Below are 17,748 nucleotides of genomic sequence, written 5' to 3'. Positions count from 1 at the left end.
TGTGAATATCTCAAAAAGCAAAATGTGTACACAATTAACAGTGTAATAACAAGAGATTTCTGAGCATAACCGCCAAGAGGGACAATTATATTTTACTCGCAAGATATCCCCCCCCCCAAGCTACTGTGGTAGAAATATTCCTTGTTGAAATAAAAAAGCTATAGAAAGATGGAGTCACCTTTGTCAGCCAGAGAGATGGTTTTTGAAATAAAGGCTTGGAGTTTAGGAAAATTAGAGCAAAGGAATAAGGAGTGCATCTTGACCTGGATGGAAGCTGGCACCAGTAAAAAGACATAACATAAACTACTGAGATAAGGACACATAGTTGACATTCAGAAGCAAGGTTAGGAGGAAAGCTACTGAATTCCTACAGGAGGGGGTAAGGAGTGATGATGCAGTTTTAATGTATGCATGTATTTCTGTTCTGATTGTAAGAATTCTGTATGTTTAAATTGTAATTAGCCAATCAGGTGTATTGAAGAAGCTTCTTTGTCTTGAATAATATAAAAAGAGCCATTTTGTCTTGTTCGGGGTCTCAGCTTTTGGAACTTGAATTCCACTGAGTTCATTGTTTTCCTTTGTCGACAATTGGAAATAAACTTATGGATTTTCAATTACTAGGTCCTCTTGCCAATCCTTGCTCTGTCAGTCCTAGAAATTTAAGTTTCCTGAAATTTCTGTTACATATTTGGCGAGCCAGCCAGGAGTAAAGGCAAGCAAGAATTGGCAAAGAGTGGAAGAACTTATCTTCCTGCAGGCTCTGTGTGTTTTTGGCATTGAGCGGACCCTTGTGAGAAGGCCCTGGCGCCATCCAACATTTTGATTGGAAGGGCTGAACATAAGGATTGGCTCAGTGGTAGGAACAGAGTTTAGCCTATGTGAGACCATTTAGTAATTTGAAAATTCACTGGGGGGAAAAGGAAAGGGAAAAGAAAAAAAATAGAAAAAGAATCATCTCTTCAGGAACAGGTAAAGTATAAAATATAGGGAAAAGTGCACTAAAAAGGGAGCCTCGTTGACCGGTCCAAATCTTTGGATGCGAGTGGGAGAAAGGACCCCCTCCCTGTGTTAGCTGAGCCAGTAGCAAAGGTTCTGCCCAGAGAAGCCTTCTTGCCAAAACTCAGGAACCGGGCCCCTAGGGAACATAAGCAAGGAACTGGGAACTGAAAGGAGGTAGATTGTGGTGTAAGTATTGATTGCCAAAGTGTGGGATCAGTGTGGAAGTATAAGGCACTTGCTCAGTTGTGCTGAGGTAGTTAATCTACTGATCTCCAAGTGTCAATAAATTGTTTTACCTTTTGTGTGGTGGCAAACCTTTCCCTTCTGTGGTATTTTGTTTTAAATAGCTAGAAGTTAGGTGCTGGTGGAGAGTTGGAGGAGAGCATTGGTCTATTGTGAGTATAAATTATGGTTGTGATATTTTGTTTCATTCTGTCTGGTTGTGGTGAAGGCTTCAGTAAAGACTGTTGAGCTCCAGTAAAGAGTAAAACGTGGGTATATAACGTGTGGAATTTGTCTGTATGTAGTGTCTGAGATTTGTGGGTTTTGCAATCTGTCCAGTGTGTACTATAGTGTTTGCGCCTGTTGAAATTGTGCTTGTGGTCTTTTGTTGTTTTGTGTCTAAGGATGGCTGAGGAAGGTAAAACTCCTTTGGATTACATGGTTGGTCATTTTGATGAATGTTTTAGGAAAGGCATGGGGAAACATTTGAAAAAGGAGCGATTAATCTTTTTGTGTAAAGATGTTTGGAGTCAGATTTTGCGAAATTGGCCGAGAGAGGGTAGTATAGATATTGACATTGCCTTGCAGTTGTATTCTAAAACATTGGAGCCAGAAAGAGGGTTACTCAATGATTATTTGTATATTTTCTATTGGTATAAGACTGTTGGAAAAAGCCCACCTGGGTTGAATAGTTGCAGAGAATTGGTGTTTAAAAAGGATGAGAGATTAACTAATATTAAAGAAGCTGTGTTCAAGATTCAGATTGATTTGGCCCAAATTGTGGAAGAGATAGAAAAGATAGAGATAGACTCTGTAGAGAGAGGTGCAAATCAGGGAAGAAGGCCCCCACATGACAAGAAAAGAGGATTTTGAATTAGCTTTGTGTGTTAGACAGTGGCCAGGAGCAACCCAGAGGTAGAAACTTGTTGTTTGGAAAAATTGAAATTGTTTAAATTATAAAAATTGGAAATTGCCTTTGTGTATATTGTAGATAAATTTTGGAAAATTGGTGTTTTAACTTGAGGTTTTCATGATTTTAAATGATCAGTGCCTTTGAGAAAGTTCTGCCCTAAATTTGAATGCATATCTAAATTGAATATTAAGCCTGTGCCTTCCCAGAGACATTGCAAATTCTTTTGTCAGTGAAAGTTTTAAGAAGATGGGCAGAAATAAGTGCTTTATAGTGTTGTTGTTGTTATGGCATAGTAATAATAAAATAGTGAGTTTTAAGCTTAGCCAGTAAGCTTCAGCTGTGGCCTGATTTTGTGAACTGGACTGTGGTTGGAAGTTGATCTCAGAGTGGAGAAAATTGTGAGAAAGATAAAAGAAAGTGTTTGAAGGTATGAGGATGTGAAAATGATGGTGTGTGAAAGGAGAAAGCTTATGGAGCGAGTTGATAATGGTTTGGATAATGGTTGGAAAATGTTTACAGAGGAAAGTATAAACAAGGTTTGAATTGAAACTGAAGGCTCAAGAATGTTGCAGAAGGTTTGAGTATGTTTAAGTGGCCGAGAAAGATTTAGAAATGGGTTTGGTGCAGAAGGACAAGTGGTTTGAGTTCTGGCTGGAGTTAGAGAGAAAGGGGGGTTAGGGAAAGCCCACGGTTTGCATTTTAAAACTTTTCCTTTGGCTAAAGCTAAAGCAATAGTAGAAGCTATGTTGGAAAGAAAACCTGGAATGGAGTTTCGTGTTGCCAATCTGGTGACTTTCACACCAACATGGGTACTTTTCAGAGCCTTTGGTGTGATTTTGGTGATTGGTTTTAATAGTAATTTTGAAAGTTAAGTATTTGGTGAGTTTTGGCCAAACGTTTGGGGAATTATCTTCGAGGTTTGTTGGCTACACTGTTTGTCTTGGCTGTGGCTAAAGGAGATGGAGCAGCACAGCGTTGTAAGTTGTTGTAAGTTCAAAGCTTGTTTTTAAATTTTTTTTTCTCTTCCCCTCTGGCTGAGATTTTTGTAGACTATTTTTAAAGGCAAAGGATTTTTTTTTCTTAAGTTCATAGAATAGATGTTGTGCTTTAGACTTAGATGAAAAAATAGTAAATGTCTTGTTAAAGGTGATCTATGAAGATGCTTGTTAAAAGAGATTGCATTAAGATGGTTTGTTTTTCTTTGAGTGGGAAGTGTGTGTGTGTTTGTAGAGAGAGTTCATATTACATCAATAGCAGCCAGACTGGATTCAATCTGACCAGAGAATGCAAGCTTGTTTTTGATATTTTTAAATTTACAGGCAAGCAGCTTTTTGCTCAATATTTTGTTTTTATTTTCTGGCTTCAAGATGCTCTCATGGGTTTTTAAAATGAAGTTTAAGTTGTGCCTTTGGGAATTTATATATGTTTTTTAAATGCAATTGTTTTTAGTAAAGACCAAAGAGACTTTTTGTTTTTGAATTCTCCATTGTGCTTTTTGGATTTTAAATTATTGACCTGCAATCTTCTGATTGGCAATCCAGCTAAATTATTTTTCCAATTAAAGTTGATAAGATTAGTGTGTTAGGCCTGAATTCTTTTGAAGCCTGGGGAAAAGTTAGGATGTTTTGGTTTTGTAAGGCTACAGCTGTGCTAGGCTGAAACAGTTGTTGCAATCATGAGCATTCGAATGCCTGAGATCATGCAAAGTTTATTTTTTATTTTTTGAGTTTTAAGTTGTGATCCATGAGTTTCCTGGCCTATTGAATTTTTGCTTTTTCTGAATATTGTGTGCTTGTTTTGTACTTATTTCAACTGCTAATTTTTGAGGCCATAGCTTTTGTATTTTTGAGCTCAAAGATGCCTGCAAAGTCTTGCCAATGTCATGTTAAAATGGCTTGTTTTAAATCATTTTTTGTTCCTGGTTTTAATTTTTAATTTTGCTCTTGAATATTTTGATTTGTTTTGATTCTTGCTTATTGACTGCAATAATTGTTTTTTTTTTTTGTTTGTTTTAAATGCCTGGCCTAAAGTTTTTGAAATGATTTTTTGTTATAACAGATGCTGAGAACTATTTTTATATTTTTAAGTTTTGAGAATGGCCCATCCAAGAGGTTTTTGTATATTGTTTTAGCTTGAATTTTTATTTTTATTTTTTTATAATATCTAAATGTATTTTTGAAAGCACTCGAAGTTTCTTTTTGTGATTTTTGGAACCCAGAGATCCAGAATATAATTGTTATATTCTGGTTAATTAGTGATTGTCAATTTGATTTACACTCATTGAAATTTATAATTTTTGTTATTTTGAAAAAATAACATGGCGAGCCAGTTGATCCTATGTTGAATTATTATGTGGTTCTGGAATGGAATAAGGAACGATATGAAAGTATTAAAGAGATTGGTATTCTATTATATTGTAGCAAGAGAAAATTTGGAAACATTTTACAAATTCAAATTCTGGTTTCCACTGCCAGATGTAATCAAAATTAATCAAGTTAAATTCAAGTCACTATGTGTGAAATTGTATCCTAATTCCAAGCTAGAATATATCATTTTGGCTTGAGAGGAGTGACTAAAAAAAAAAAGAGCATGAACTGATTTTTTGAGTCTTGAGTAAAAAGCAAAGAAGTCACTCTATCATAGTTTTGTTTTTTCCTGTTCCCTGTTCTGTTGTCAAACTGTTGTGGATTCAAATGAGATAAAGCTGTGAGTACATTGGGTCAGAGTTAAAGTTTCATATTCAGTATGTACATGTAAATGCAGTCTGTAAAATTAAGGTTACATATGTATTAAAAAAAAAGCATTCAAAAGGTCCAAAGATGCAGGCATAGATAAAAACCTAAAGCATAAAGCTCAGGGTGACCCAAGAATGATCCAGGGGATCTGTTGTTAGTTAGAGTTAGCAGTGAGACATAAATTCTAGAAGAGAAATATCTTAGCAAAGCCTATAAGAGGGGAGTTAATGAAATGTGGCTAAAGTATACCTTTAATGTATTCATAACATTCTAATAACTTGTCAATTAGTATTTTTCAGTGTTTTTGCTTTTCCTTTGCCTGGGAAAAGGGGGGGCACAGACAAGAGGAGCGAAGTTTAAGCCCCACTTACAACCGGAAGCTGAGTGGGCTCTACTTCGCCATCAATCAAGAAAAGCTAGGCTGCACCTTTCCAGGACTTCAGGTGCTCTACGCCAGCTCCTCTGAAAGAAAGATTTCAAATGCTCTCTATCACCCCGTTTTCTCTTTTATGATTTCCTATATGTTTGTTATAAGTGATGCACAAAAATAATAAAAAGAATACACATGCAGGTGCATGTCCCATTTTCACACCCCGGAAGCTGAAATGGGCACCACCTTGGACTTCAATCAAGTTTGAGCTGAAGCTCCATCAAAATATTTTTTTTCCAGAGACATTGCCTCTTTTTCTTGTCTATATTCCTTGTTTGTGTTCTTTATTTATGTTTCTGTTTGTTGTCTGAGGTTTTTATAAGTAATTAATGCTAAAAGTGATAAAGTTCAATCATACATATTCTCAAATCAAATCACATCCCAAAACATAAGCCTACATATACATGCACATATGTTCCTGACATAAGCAATAACATATGATTTTCACAATAAAGTTAATAAAGCAATCCTATTGAAAAGAAGAAATAAGCTCATCAAGCTCCATGATCAAAGACATAATTGTGTTTGTCGTCAGGATTCCTATTGTTAACTGTGGAATTGGCATAAAATTCAAGTCAAGCATGGTAAGTTTTTTCTCAGGACGCTCTTTGAAAGGAGGGAGACTTTTATACATCTGGAGATAGTCTTAAAGTGTGAAGGCCAGATCTATTCTGATTAAATGGCATTACACAACAAGAGCTATTCCATAGTGATCTCCCTGAGGAAACGTGAGATGGAAGATGCCCCTGGAGTGGAGGAACATCTGAAACATGGTGGCACCCTGGGCATTCCTATTCTGTTATGAGAGTAGTCCAGAGAAGCATAGTAACAGTTGCTTGGCAAGAGTCTGTAACCAGGCTAAAAATTATAGTTTCTCAATGAGAGGTGATTCTGACAGCAGATACAATATTCTTTATAGTGGAGTTTTCCTATTGAATCATGAAACAAATACACAATACATCACTATTAGAAGATTAGCTTGGTGTCAAGAGTAAACTCCAGAGAATCAGATCCAACAAAAGTGTCAAAGGGTTAAAAGCAATGAGAATATGTGTGTTTGACTAATGCTATACACTGTCTTTCTGAAATTGGACCGACTGGAAGATGTTATTGCCTGGTGATGGTAAGAATATTAATATTTTGGTAACTGCTAGACAGGTTTGTTTTGTTCTGAGTTTAGAGTGTCATATAAACATAGTTAATAGTTGATAGTATCATGCAATATGAATATTGATGAAACATCAAAAGGGGGGAATGTGGTAGAAATATTCCTTGTTGAAATAAAAAAGCTATAGAAAGATGGAGTCACCTTTGTCAGCCAGAGAGATGGTTTTTGAAATAAAGGCTTGGAGTTTAGGAAAATTAGAGCAAAGGAATAAGGAGTGCATCTTGACCTGGATGGAAGCTGGCACCAGTAAAAAGACATAACATAAACTACTGAGATAAGGACACATAGTTGACATTCAGAAGCAAGGTTAGGAGGAAAGCTACTGAATTCCTACAGGAGGGGGTAAGGAGTGATGATGCAGTTTTAATGTATGCATGTATTTCTGTTCTGATTGTAAGAATTCTGTATGTTTAAATTGTAATTAGCCAATCAGGTGTATTGAAGAAGCTTCTTTGTCTTGAATAATATAAAAAGAGCCATTTTGTCTTGTTCGGGGTCTCAGCTTTTGGAACTTGAATTCCACTGAGTTCATTGTTTTCCTTTGTCGACAATTGGAAATAAACTTATGGATTTTCAATTACTAGGTCCTCTTGCCAATCCTTGCTCTGTCAGTCCTAGAAATTTAAGTTTCCTGAAATTTCTGTTACACTACAATATGCAAATAATCAATGGTCTGTTACAGACTGCCAAAATAAAGCTGCTTCGGGTCTCTTTGGAGGTATGCTATTTAAATGATACATGGGTCCTAAGAGTCCGGAGGTCGCGCCAAAGCCACACTCCATTCCTAAGCACTGGAGGGCAGCTTTGGTGCAGCTTCCGGATTCTTAGGGTGCATGCATCATTTAAACAGCATACCTCCAAAGAGACCCGAAGCAGCTTTATTTTGGCAGTCTGTAACAGGCCAATATTTCACATAAGATGTTTCATTAGAATGTGGATTTGTCTGGATGAGGTACACACTGCATTTTGCTTCATTAATGCAGTGTAAGATCACTTCATGAATCTCACCAGTGACTACTTTTGTTATGTCTAAAATAGGAAACGTGTAACTTCCAAATTGTGAAAGTTCCTGAACTGTGGCTGTTCAAGTGTCAGGAAAATTTGCTATAATTCCTCTTGTTAATTATTCACACTAATATCATAGCCTCCAGCTATCCTGGTTTGGCAGGGACAGTCCCAATTAATACTTCACGCTTTCCGTGAAGGACTCTGTACGCAGCCTGGGGGTGCTCCTTGACTCGTCGCTTCACCTTACATCTCAGGTGGATGCGACGGTCAGGAGCACCTGTTATCAGCTTCGGCTGATACGCCAGCTGCGTCCCTACCTCGACCGGGGAGACCTTGAAACGGTTGTACACGCCCTGGTAACCTCTCGTTTGGATTTCTGCAACGCGCTCTACATGGGGCAACCCTTGTACCATACCCGGAAGCTGCAACTTGAGGCAACCTCATACTGTGGCCCCAATTCGGTCTTTCCAGGGCATGAAAAGAAGCTGCAAAAAGGGCTTCTTTTTGTGCATTGCAAAGGGCACCATAGCTGCATTGCTATACACTTCTATACAGTGCTCCTTCAGTGCTGTGTCAGTCCCCGAGGAGTGCAATGATGCCACACGCTGGCTCCAAACCTCCCCTCCCCTCACTATTGACACTGGTTTGGCTGCCAGGTAGAAGACATTCCACAAGTGCAGCACTGCAGCTGATGCCATCCCCAGTATCCTGCTCCATGGAACACAGAGGTAGCCTCTTAGGCAGATCTTAATCCTCAAATGTTGGGCTAGTACTCTTTCAAATGTTGAGGCTTCAAGTCATTAGGGCTTTGTTTGTCACACCAGCACCTCAAATTCAAACTAGAAGTTAATTCACAGCATTATGATCTTTGGAATAGCGGTATATAAATAAAACAAATTATTTATTATTATTATTAGGTCCCCTGTTTAAATCTCTTGCTCTCTTCAGTGGGGTTTTGCTAGTTGCTTCACATTCAGAGTTTAAATAAAGTTTAGTTGTTAGAGCACGTATGTAGCTTTGGCTCCAGAGAAGGGACACTGAATGTAGTCTGCATTTTAATGCAAACATAATTTCACATCTCTACTACTGTACAAATTAAATCCTTCAAAATTCACATCTCAGTTTTGCAACTCAGTTCTCTAATAAAAAAAAACATGCATACAGAAATGTATGTATTAGGGAAATGTGCACACAAATATGTGTATTTTAATGAAACAATTAAAATTAATATTAAAATTATTTAAAAATGCAAGAAGGCAAGAAAATATACATTGGGCAAAAATGCATATATAAATGCCCATATTAGGAGAAAAGCATAGACAAATGCATACCAATGTTCATGTGGTGCACATAAAATGTGAAAGAATTCCTTGGTGTTCAGGACAAACTTAATGCAAGACTGAAGAAATAAGTAATCAAGAGAAGCAAAAATAAGCAGATTCATTCATGCCAGTTCAATTCATCACCCATTTACAAAGCTTACTTGGTGGTCGCTGTGTTTCAGCCAAATCTTCCTCAAAAGGTGAAAGGCCTTGTATACCAGGCTGAGCTTTTTAAAGCAATGACACACTTTCAAAAACAAATCTCATAGAACTGAGAAGGAATTTTCTTTTGGTGGGTATTCTCAAGCTTCCCCCTCCTTATTCTGCTTTCCTTATTCTGACATGTCTTGCATAGTTTGAGCCTTACCAAAGTTTGACAGCTATGTGTGTGGATATGTGTTCCTAAAAATATGCATGAATGATGTTATGTTGCTTGTCACAACTGTAGGCCAATATTTCAGGGTAAGATATTTAAAAACTATTGTGAACAGAGGATAATACAATTTGGCTTTGGGAAGCAGAAAAAGAGAATTAGTGGGTAAGATGTATCTGTAATAGATATGAGACAGTTCCTTAGGAGCCTGACCTATCATGCTCAGTTGCCACACAGCAAGTTTAATTAGTTGTTCTTACCCAGATTGAGTCTGAGTTTCTGTATTTATGGTGCTCCCTTATAGATCCATTAGAGAAGAGGGAATTCAGCCTCATGTTTATGGTTGTTGTTGTTTTTAAAGTCAAATTGACCTAAATGGAGTAAGTTATCCTATTTGCTACTTTGCAATCCTTTTATACTGTCTTGCTTGTCTTTTTAAGATTACAAAATAAAATGTACAGAACATATATGAATACACACAAGTTCTTTTTTTCCATGCCATTTTAATGCATTAATATCCCTTTGTTCCTTTTTTTGTGCTTGATGCAAGCCGTAATGCAGCAAAGCTTGCAGTGGTGCTGGCTTACCTAGTCCTAAATCCCATTTGTTTACCACTTAGGAAAGCAAATGATGATAATATCTCATGTACCTATCCAAGCTATCTCCATAATCTGTATTGAAGTTTGTTGTTGTTGCTTTTTTAAATTACTTCCATGCTACAATTGATACTGTTTTTTTGTTTCTTTTTTGTTTTGTGTTTGTCATAGATAACTCTAGATATTTCTTTAAATTCTACATTTAGTGTACAACTCTACAGTATTTGGAGAAAATCTGGGCTGAAAAATGGGCATCTGCACAGACATTGTCCCCAAATACTAATCAGATATAACTTTGTCTATTTGGGGACTGACTATGCTTGCACATTTGTCTGGTGACTAATGGCATTTGGTAATAAAATGGACCATGGTTACAGCTTCAAAGGAAAATGGGAAGCTAGATCCCATTTGGTATTGGAAGCTAGCAGATCAGTCTGGGTCAGTACTTGGATGGAAGATGACCAATAAAAACCAGGTGCTCAAGGCTATATTTCAGAGGAAGGAATTGGCAAAACCATGTCTGAATATTCCTTGTCTTATACCTTATCCCATCCACCTCTTATATTCAATTAACAGCAGCAAAACAAGTAAAAACAATTCTAGGCTAATTCAAGAGAACTATAGATCAAGGGAAGTAACAGTACAAGTCTGTTCAGACTGGTCAGGAACACTGGAATATCATGACTGGAGGGTTTTAAAGCTATGTTAAGTTACCACAACTCAAGGATGCTATAGAGTTGGATTCTTGAACTGGTAAGACCAGTTCTGAGCACCACTGACAAGTTGGAACGTGTACAGAGGAGGATGACTGAAATGGTGAATAGTCTAGAAATCAAGCTCAATGAGGAATGGTTGAGACAGTTGGGTATATTTAGTTTGGATAAAAGAAGGCTGAGGTGTGATATTCTGATAGAGCAAGTTTGTTTTCTGTTGCTTCAGGCATCAGGACCTGAATCAACGGATTCAAATTACACTAAGCTTTGGGAAGAACTTTAGTAGTAGATTTTTGCACTGGCAAGGTATGGACTAAATGGCACTTAGGGATATCTTCCAACTCCAGATTTCCATGTAGCACAGATAGTAGGGTGGACATGCCCTGGGCACCATGGACAAGGAGGAACATGTAAAAGGAGGGTGGTTACCTAGTTCAACTGGCAACCTAGTTCAGAACCATGTACACTTGGGGAGGGGGACAAACCTTGGAGTAGAGAATCCAGAGGCCAAATTTCCATTACTCCAACCCATTGTGAGCCACATCAACTCCTGTCAAAACTAGAACTGGCAAGATATCTACTTCCACTTTTCAAAACAAAGGACTTTTCAATATTTATAATCAAAATAAGGCACACATGGGGCTGTGCAAATTGGTTTAAAGGACAATCACACAGCCTGGAATGATTCCCCATGTCTGTTTCTAAATTGACTGGGTAAAGGATCCAGAGCCCACAAAAATGAGTAGGAGAGAGATGTATATTTCCCTTTGCTGGCCTACATTGGCTGAAAGCATCCAGGACTAACTCTATTTCCTATCAAAGTGGGTGGCTACCAAAGGAAATGAATGTTGCTAGTTAGAGGCATTGGCTGCCATTCTCCAGGGAGAATGTTGGAGGATAGAACTTCAAGCATCATATGGACTTCCTTTTAATCTTGCTTGCTGCTCTCAGTTGTAGTGGTTGATCTTGTCCCACTGCAAATGTTTCAATTCAGATGTCAAATCATTCATCTTCTTATATGGAATGGGGTGGGCCATCATCAGGCAGCAAAATGATTCAGACTAGTTCTGACAGAAACTCCTGGGTTTCATGTTGCTGCTTTTCTTTCAATCCATTCCTGGAGCTATCAGGAAATGAACCTATACACTGTATCGCTAAACTATTGTATGGACAAGGCAGTTCACCTGATGAGATTAATCAGACCACTGCACAGGAACTATAAAGACTAAATCCAGAGTCATAGCATGCATGCATGTGCACACAGATACACACACACACATATAAAATAAACTCTATACACTGTCATAGTTCTTTGAATGTTCTTCCACATTACTTACAAAAATAATCTAAGAGTTTCCATGGATGTTAATCTGTGGTAATAAAGTCAGGTATGTAATGATATTCTGGAATGGAATGCATAGCACTGAAAACTGCTAAATGAGCCATTAGTAAGATCGAAAAAGGTTTTCCCAATGCTGAACCCATTACCCTGTTGGAGCAAGCCTCAGCAGACAATGTACAAGTGTGATTACTGCAATATTTTCTCCATTCCTCATGGCTAACATATGGATGGATTCAACCAAGAACCGCTAATGGGTGGGATTAGTGTTTTTACAGTGCATACACTGCCAGATTTACATGTCCCAAATATGATACAGAACTGGTGTGTGCATGTATCTTTATATGTGTAAATAAACACACACAAACACATATATACCACATATCAGTGTTAAGAAGTATGAAGTTACCCATTTTTCCCCTTTTCAGCTTTGTATTATAACCAGCCCTTCTGCTATATATGGTTGGAGAATAAATAAATAACATAAAATAGCTGCTGACTGGTTATTCCTACACAAGCTTATATGCTTTTGATCATAATTATAAAGTACTTCAGGACTATGTTTTTAAAAATGCCCAGGAAAGGAATGAAATATATATGTTTCACTTCAAGTGATGTGCTAACTGGTAACATCTCACCTGGTTTCTATAAAGATGCTGTGCTATACATCTGGATTAAACTAACTGCAGTTGCCAGTGCAAGAGTTGCCCTTGAAACATGAAGAACAAAAGAGTCTCCTGGGCCCTCACTATCAGAAATCCATGTGTAATAAAGCTGTAAATCCTACCTCCTTCAGCTTCTTGCTTCAACCTCCAAATTGACTTTGAACTGTTGCAGATGCTCGAAGTTGCAAATGAATGACTTGTTGTAGCTTGTCTGTATTGGATTGTGATGTCAAATTGTTTCTTCATAAACTATATGGTCTTACAGCTACAGTGGCAGTGAAAGAGGTTCTGTTGTGTTTGTTAGCAGGGCATTGTCCTCTGAACCATAACCTTGTCTTCAAGTCTGTTAATATTTCTCAAAAGGAGTTAGTTCTACAGGAAATCTAGACAGAAGCTTCATTTACTTTTGATCTGATGCTTTTTTGTTTTGTTTTGTTTTCTGTACTCATTTACCCTTTCCTGGGCATTTCCTGGACTTGAAAGCTCATAAGGGAGATACAGTAAGAGATTTTGGGTGCCCCACACTGTAACACGCTGGTTTCCAAATGATGGTCTTACAGATGTTTTGGATTTCAACTTCCAGAATTAATAGAATAATAGAATCCTAGAGTTGGACGAGACCACAAGGGCCATCCAATCCAACCCCCTGCCACGCAGGAACTCTCAATCAAAGCATATCTGACAGATGGCCATCCAGCCTCTGTTTAAAGACCTCCAAGAAGGGAGACTCCACCACTCTGTCTGACTGCTGGCCTTACTGGCTAGGACTTCTGGGAGCTGAAGTCCAAAAACACCCAGGGTCCAAAATTTGGCAACTGATGCTGTAGGAGAAAGGAGGAATGCATTTCAGAACATAGCTGGCTCAAGATAGTTTGCTCCATGAAGCAAAACATATCAATCCATGTACATAAACAAACTAGGCTGGCCGTTAAACTTTAGTTCAAAACTGGTATTGCATTAGATATGAGTACAATAAGATGGTTTAGAGGCTGAAAGAAGGCATATTGTGTGGCAGAAATGACACTGTCCTCAAAGAGAGGGAAATGACTGGGGGTCCCAGTCAAAATAGGACAGTCTGAAGGAGGTGCCTTATTTTGCCTCTTGTTCAAACCAGAACAATATGTATATATTCTTTCTGTGGTATGTCACTGCTAAGGATGAAGAGCCTGTCAAGAAAAACTGCATGTCTTCCAGTATTTCAGAGATGAAAAGTGGGACACATATGGCCAAGCAACATTGAAGTGTGGTCAAAATGGTCAGCGTTTTCTAATGAGAAAGAATACATAAGCTAGGAGAGGCTGCAGCAGTTTGCTTTTGCAGGGAGGGCAGGATTCTGTCCTCTTCTATCCTCTCCTCCCACTCAGTTAATGGAGTGAAAACTGCATTTTCAGTTTGGACATAATTTGTGGCAATTGAAGTAAAGTGAGAACAAAGGAAAGAAGAGGGAGGATGAAAGACGCTCTAGCATTCTAAATGCAGCTGGAACGTGGAATAACAGAGGATTAATCAAGAGTGTCCCTGCCAAATAAGGACACTTGGCGGGTATGTAACTTCAAGAGCACCTTAACCATGGCTTAAAGCAGGTTCAGTTCCCAATATCTCTTGGCAGGATTTGAAAATACTCCTGCATGAAACTCCAGAAATCTGTTGCCAGTTAGGGTGGAAAATGCTAGGCTACATGGACTGATGTTCTGATTAAATCTACGACAGCTTCCCAAGTTTTGGCCTTCCAAACGTCTGGGGCTAAATTTATCATAATCCCTTTACAATTGCCATACAGGTTAAACTGATAAAAGCTGCAGGCCAAAACATCATATTCACCACTCTACTCTAAAGAGTGGCAGTAGGGTCACTGTTATGGTGTGCACTTTAGTAAGCTTTCAGTGATGCCAGCCATTGACACTGGCCTTCTCTTGATATGTGGCATTCTTTCACTTGTGTCTGAGTAGCCTAACAGTTGTTCCCAAAAAGCCTATATACTTCAAAACTTCATCTGCAGAACTTAATGTCCATAGGTTTATTGGGCAGCTAGATATTAGTCAGTAGCAAATCTCTATGTGGGATGTTCAATTGATTAAATTGGTTGGAGTATACTTTACAATATTCTAAAATTAATGAATATTGGCCTCTTGGGATCTAATAGTATTTTTCTTAGTTAGTAAACCTTGTAAAGATATTTTTTGAAAGAATGCATTGATGTAATTTTCTCATCCAAAGAGCATATGATCCCATGCTACATACCTGGAGCTCTGAGGATACTGAGCTCCAAAGCCATGCAATTTGCAGGTAATTCATCACTACATTACTTGGCTACTTCATTTACAGTGAGTTAGTGCTGTACATAATTGCTTCATTATATGTGAACATGTATTGTAAAGTAATTACACTGTTGCATGCACTAGGTGTCTAGGGAGAGTGGACCTGGTATACAATTTGCCTGAAAACAGCAAAAAGCCTATAACTGAGTGGTTCAAAATCCAAGTTTTGGATTTTCTACTCAGCAGAAAATATTCTGTGATAAGTTACTTTGTGATACAGAAGGAGAAAACTGTCAGCTTCCCTTTCTTCCACATTCAAAATGTTTAATCCTTAATGTCTTTCAATCTCAAATGCTTAGCAAAAACATACTAAATATTATTTTCACCTATATTTATTCAGAAGAGCTCAGTTTACATTTTAAAATGAATGGGCCTCTCCTAGTGCTGTACTTGAATTCAGAACTTTTAGTTAATATCCAAAAATCTCATGCAACAGAATAAATTTTGCAATGTGCTATATGCCTGTGTTAAAATATTGGGGTGCACTGTGCACTGTCCCAATTTGGCAGTGACAATCCCTTTTAAAATGTCCAAGTTTCTCTTTTCACCTCCCACTTTCTCCCTCTGTTTTAGGCATGCATCCAATGGTGCAAACTGAATTCAAAGTGCAAAAGCAATTTGCACTCATTAATCCCAGCAGGAATGAGAGGAGAGGAGGAGAGAAAGGGCAGAATCTTGCTTGCCCCTGAAGACTCATGCAAAAGCAAACTGCTGAAGCCTCTCTCCACTTTTGTGTTAATAACTTTTGCCATCTTGGATACATTTTCTGTTGTTCCATCACATGTTTTCTGGTGAAATCTTGGAAGGTATACACTAGAGCAGGGGTAGGCAAACTTTTTGAGCCGGGGGCCGGGTTGCTGTCCCTCAGACAACTGGGGGGCCGAAGCCGGGTAGGTGGGGCTTCCACCCTCTGGGGGTGGAGCTTCCACCGAAGCCCCATGGGAAGAAGCAGGCGTGTGCCCACCCTCTCCTCCTTGGTTCCTTCCCTTGGCTGAATGGGTTCCAAGGGGCCCTTTCGGCCGAAGGGGAGGGAGGCCAAAGGGAAGGGCTTGGGCACCCGTCCCAGGCCCTTCCCTTTGGCCGAAAGGGCTCCAAGGGCAGTGGAGGAACCCAGGAGGCAGCAGGCCATTTCCATGGGCCACTTCTCGGCCCGTGCAGCCCCAGGCCTCCCTCCGGAGACAGGCCGCAAGGGCCGTGGAGGAGCCCACGGAGGCAGCAGGCTGCTTTTGCAGGCCCCTTCTCTGCCTGTGCAGCCCCAGGCCTCCCTCCAGAGATAGAGGCCTGGGGCCGCAAGGGCCGTGGGGGAGCCCGTGGAGGCGACAAGTCGCTTCTGCGGGCTCCTTTTCGGCCCTTGCGGCCCCAGGCCTCCCTCCTGAAAAAGAAGAGGAGGAAGAGGGGAAAAAGAGGAGGAAGAGAGGAAGAGGAAAAGAAGAGGAGAAGGAAGAGAAGAAGAAGAGGAGGAGGAAGAGGGGAAGAAGAAGAGGAAGAGAGGAAGGTAGAAGAAGAAGAGGCAGAGAGGAAGGAGGAGGAAGACAAGAGGGGAAGAAGAAGAGAAGAGAAGAAGAGAAAGAAGGGGAAGAGGGAAAGAAGGAGGAAGAAGAAGAAAAGGAGAAAGAAGAGCAGGAAGACAAGAGAGGAAGAAGAGGAGGAAGAGAGGAAGAAAAGGAGGAGGAAAAGGGAAAGGAGGAGCCCTCAGACCCCAAGAAGGGAGGGAAGCCTCTCCATGGGAAGGCTTCCTTGCCCCCCCTGGGCTCCAGCCAGGGGCCCAGGCCGCCCTGGGAGCCCCGGAGGTCAAGGAAGCCTCTCCATGGGAAGGCTTTCTTGACCCCCGGGCTCCAGCCAGGGGCCCAGGCCGCCCTGGGAGCCCAGGAGGACAGGGAAGCCTCTCCAAGGAAAGGCTTCCCTGGGCCCCCCTGGGCTTCAGCCAAGGGCCCAGGCCGCCCTGGGAGCCCCGGAGGACAGGGAAGCCTCTCCATGGGAAGGCTTCCCTGGGCCCCCCTGGACTCCAGCCAAGGGCCCAGGCCGCCCTGGGAGCCCCGGAGGACAGGGAAGCCTCTCCATGGGAAGGCTTCCCTGGGCCCCCCTGGGCTCCAGCCAAGGGCCCAGGCCGCCCTGGGAGCCCCGGAGGACAGGGAAGCTTCTCCAAGGAAAGGCTTCCCTGGGCCCCCCTGGGCTCCAGCCAAGGGCCCAGGCCGCCCTGGGAGCCCAGGAGGGCAGGGAAGCCTCTCCATGGGAAGGCTTCCCTGGGCCCCCCTGGGCTCCAGCCAAGGGCCCAGGCCGCCCTGGGAGCCCCGGAGGACAGGGAAGCCTCTCCATGGAAAGGCTTCCCTGGGTCCCCCTGGGCTCCAGCCAAGGGCCCAGGCCGCCCTGGGAACCCCGGAGGACAGGGAAGCTTCTCCAAGGAAAGGCTTCCCTGGGCCCCCCTGGGCTCCAGCCAAGGGCCCAGGCCGCCCTGGGAGCCCAGGAGGGCAGGGAAGCCTCTCCATGGGAAGGCTTCCCTGGGCCCCCCTGGGCTCCAGCCAAGGGCCCAGGCCGCCCTGGGAGCCCCGGAGGACAGGGAAGCCTCTCCATGGAAAGGTTTCCCTGGGTCCCTCTGGGCTCCAGCCAAGGGCCCAGGCCGCCCTGGGAGCCCCGGAGGACAGGGAAGCTTCTCCATGGAAAGGCTTCCCTGGGTCCCTCTGGGCTCCAGCCAAGGGCCCAGGCCGCCCTGGGAGCCCCGGAGGACAGGCAAGCCTCTCCATGGAAAGGCTTCCCTGGGCCCCCCTGGGCTCCAGCCAAGGGCCCAGGCCGCCCTGGGAGCCCCGGAGGACAGGGAAGCTTCTCCAAGGAAAGGCTTCCCTGGGCCCCCCTGGGCTCCAGCCAAGGGCCCAGGCCGCCCTGGGAGCCCAGGAGGGCAGGGAAGCCTCTCCATGGGAAGGCTTCCCTGGGCCCCCCTGGGCTCCAGCCA

This window comes from Sceloporus occidentalis, unplaced genomic scaffold (assembly GCF_023333645.1).
Source record: "Sceloporus occidentalis isolate IW3139 unplaced genomic scaffold, rSceOcc1.0.p SCAF_2, whole genome shotgun sequence".
NCBI lineage: Eukaryota > Metazoa > Chordata > Lepidosauria > Squamata > Phrynosomatidae > Sceloporus > Sceloporus occidentalis.
This window is presented reverse-complemented; position numbering follows the sequence as displayed.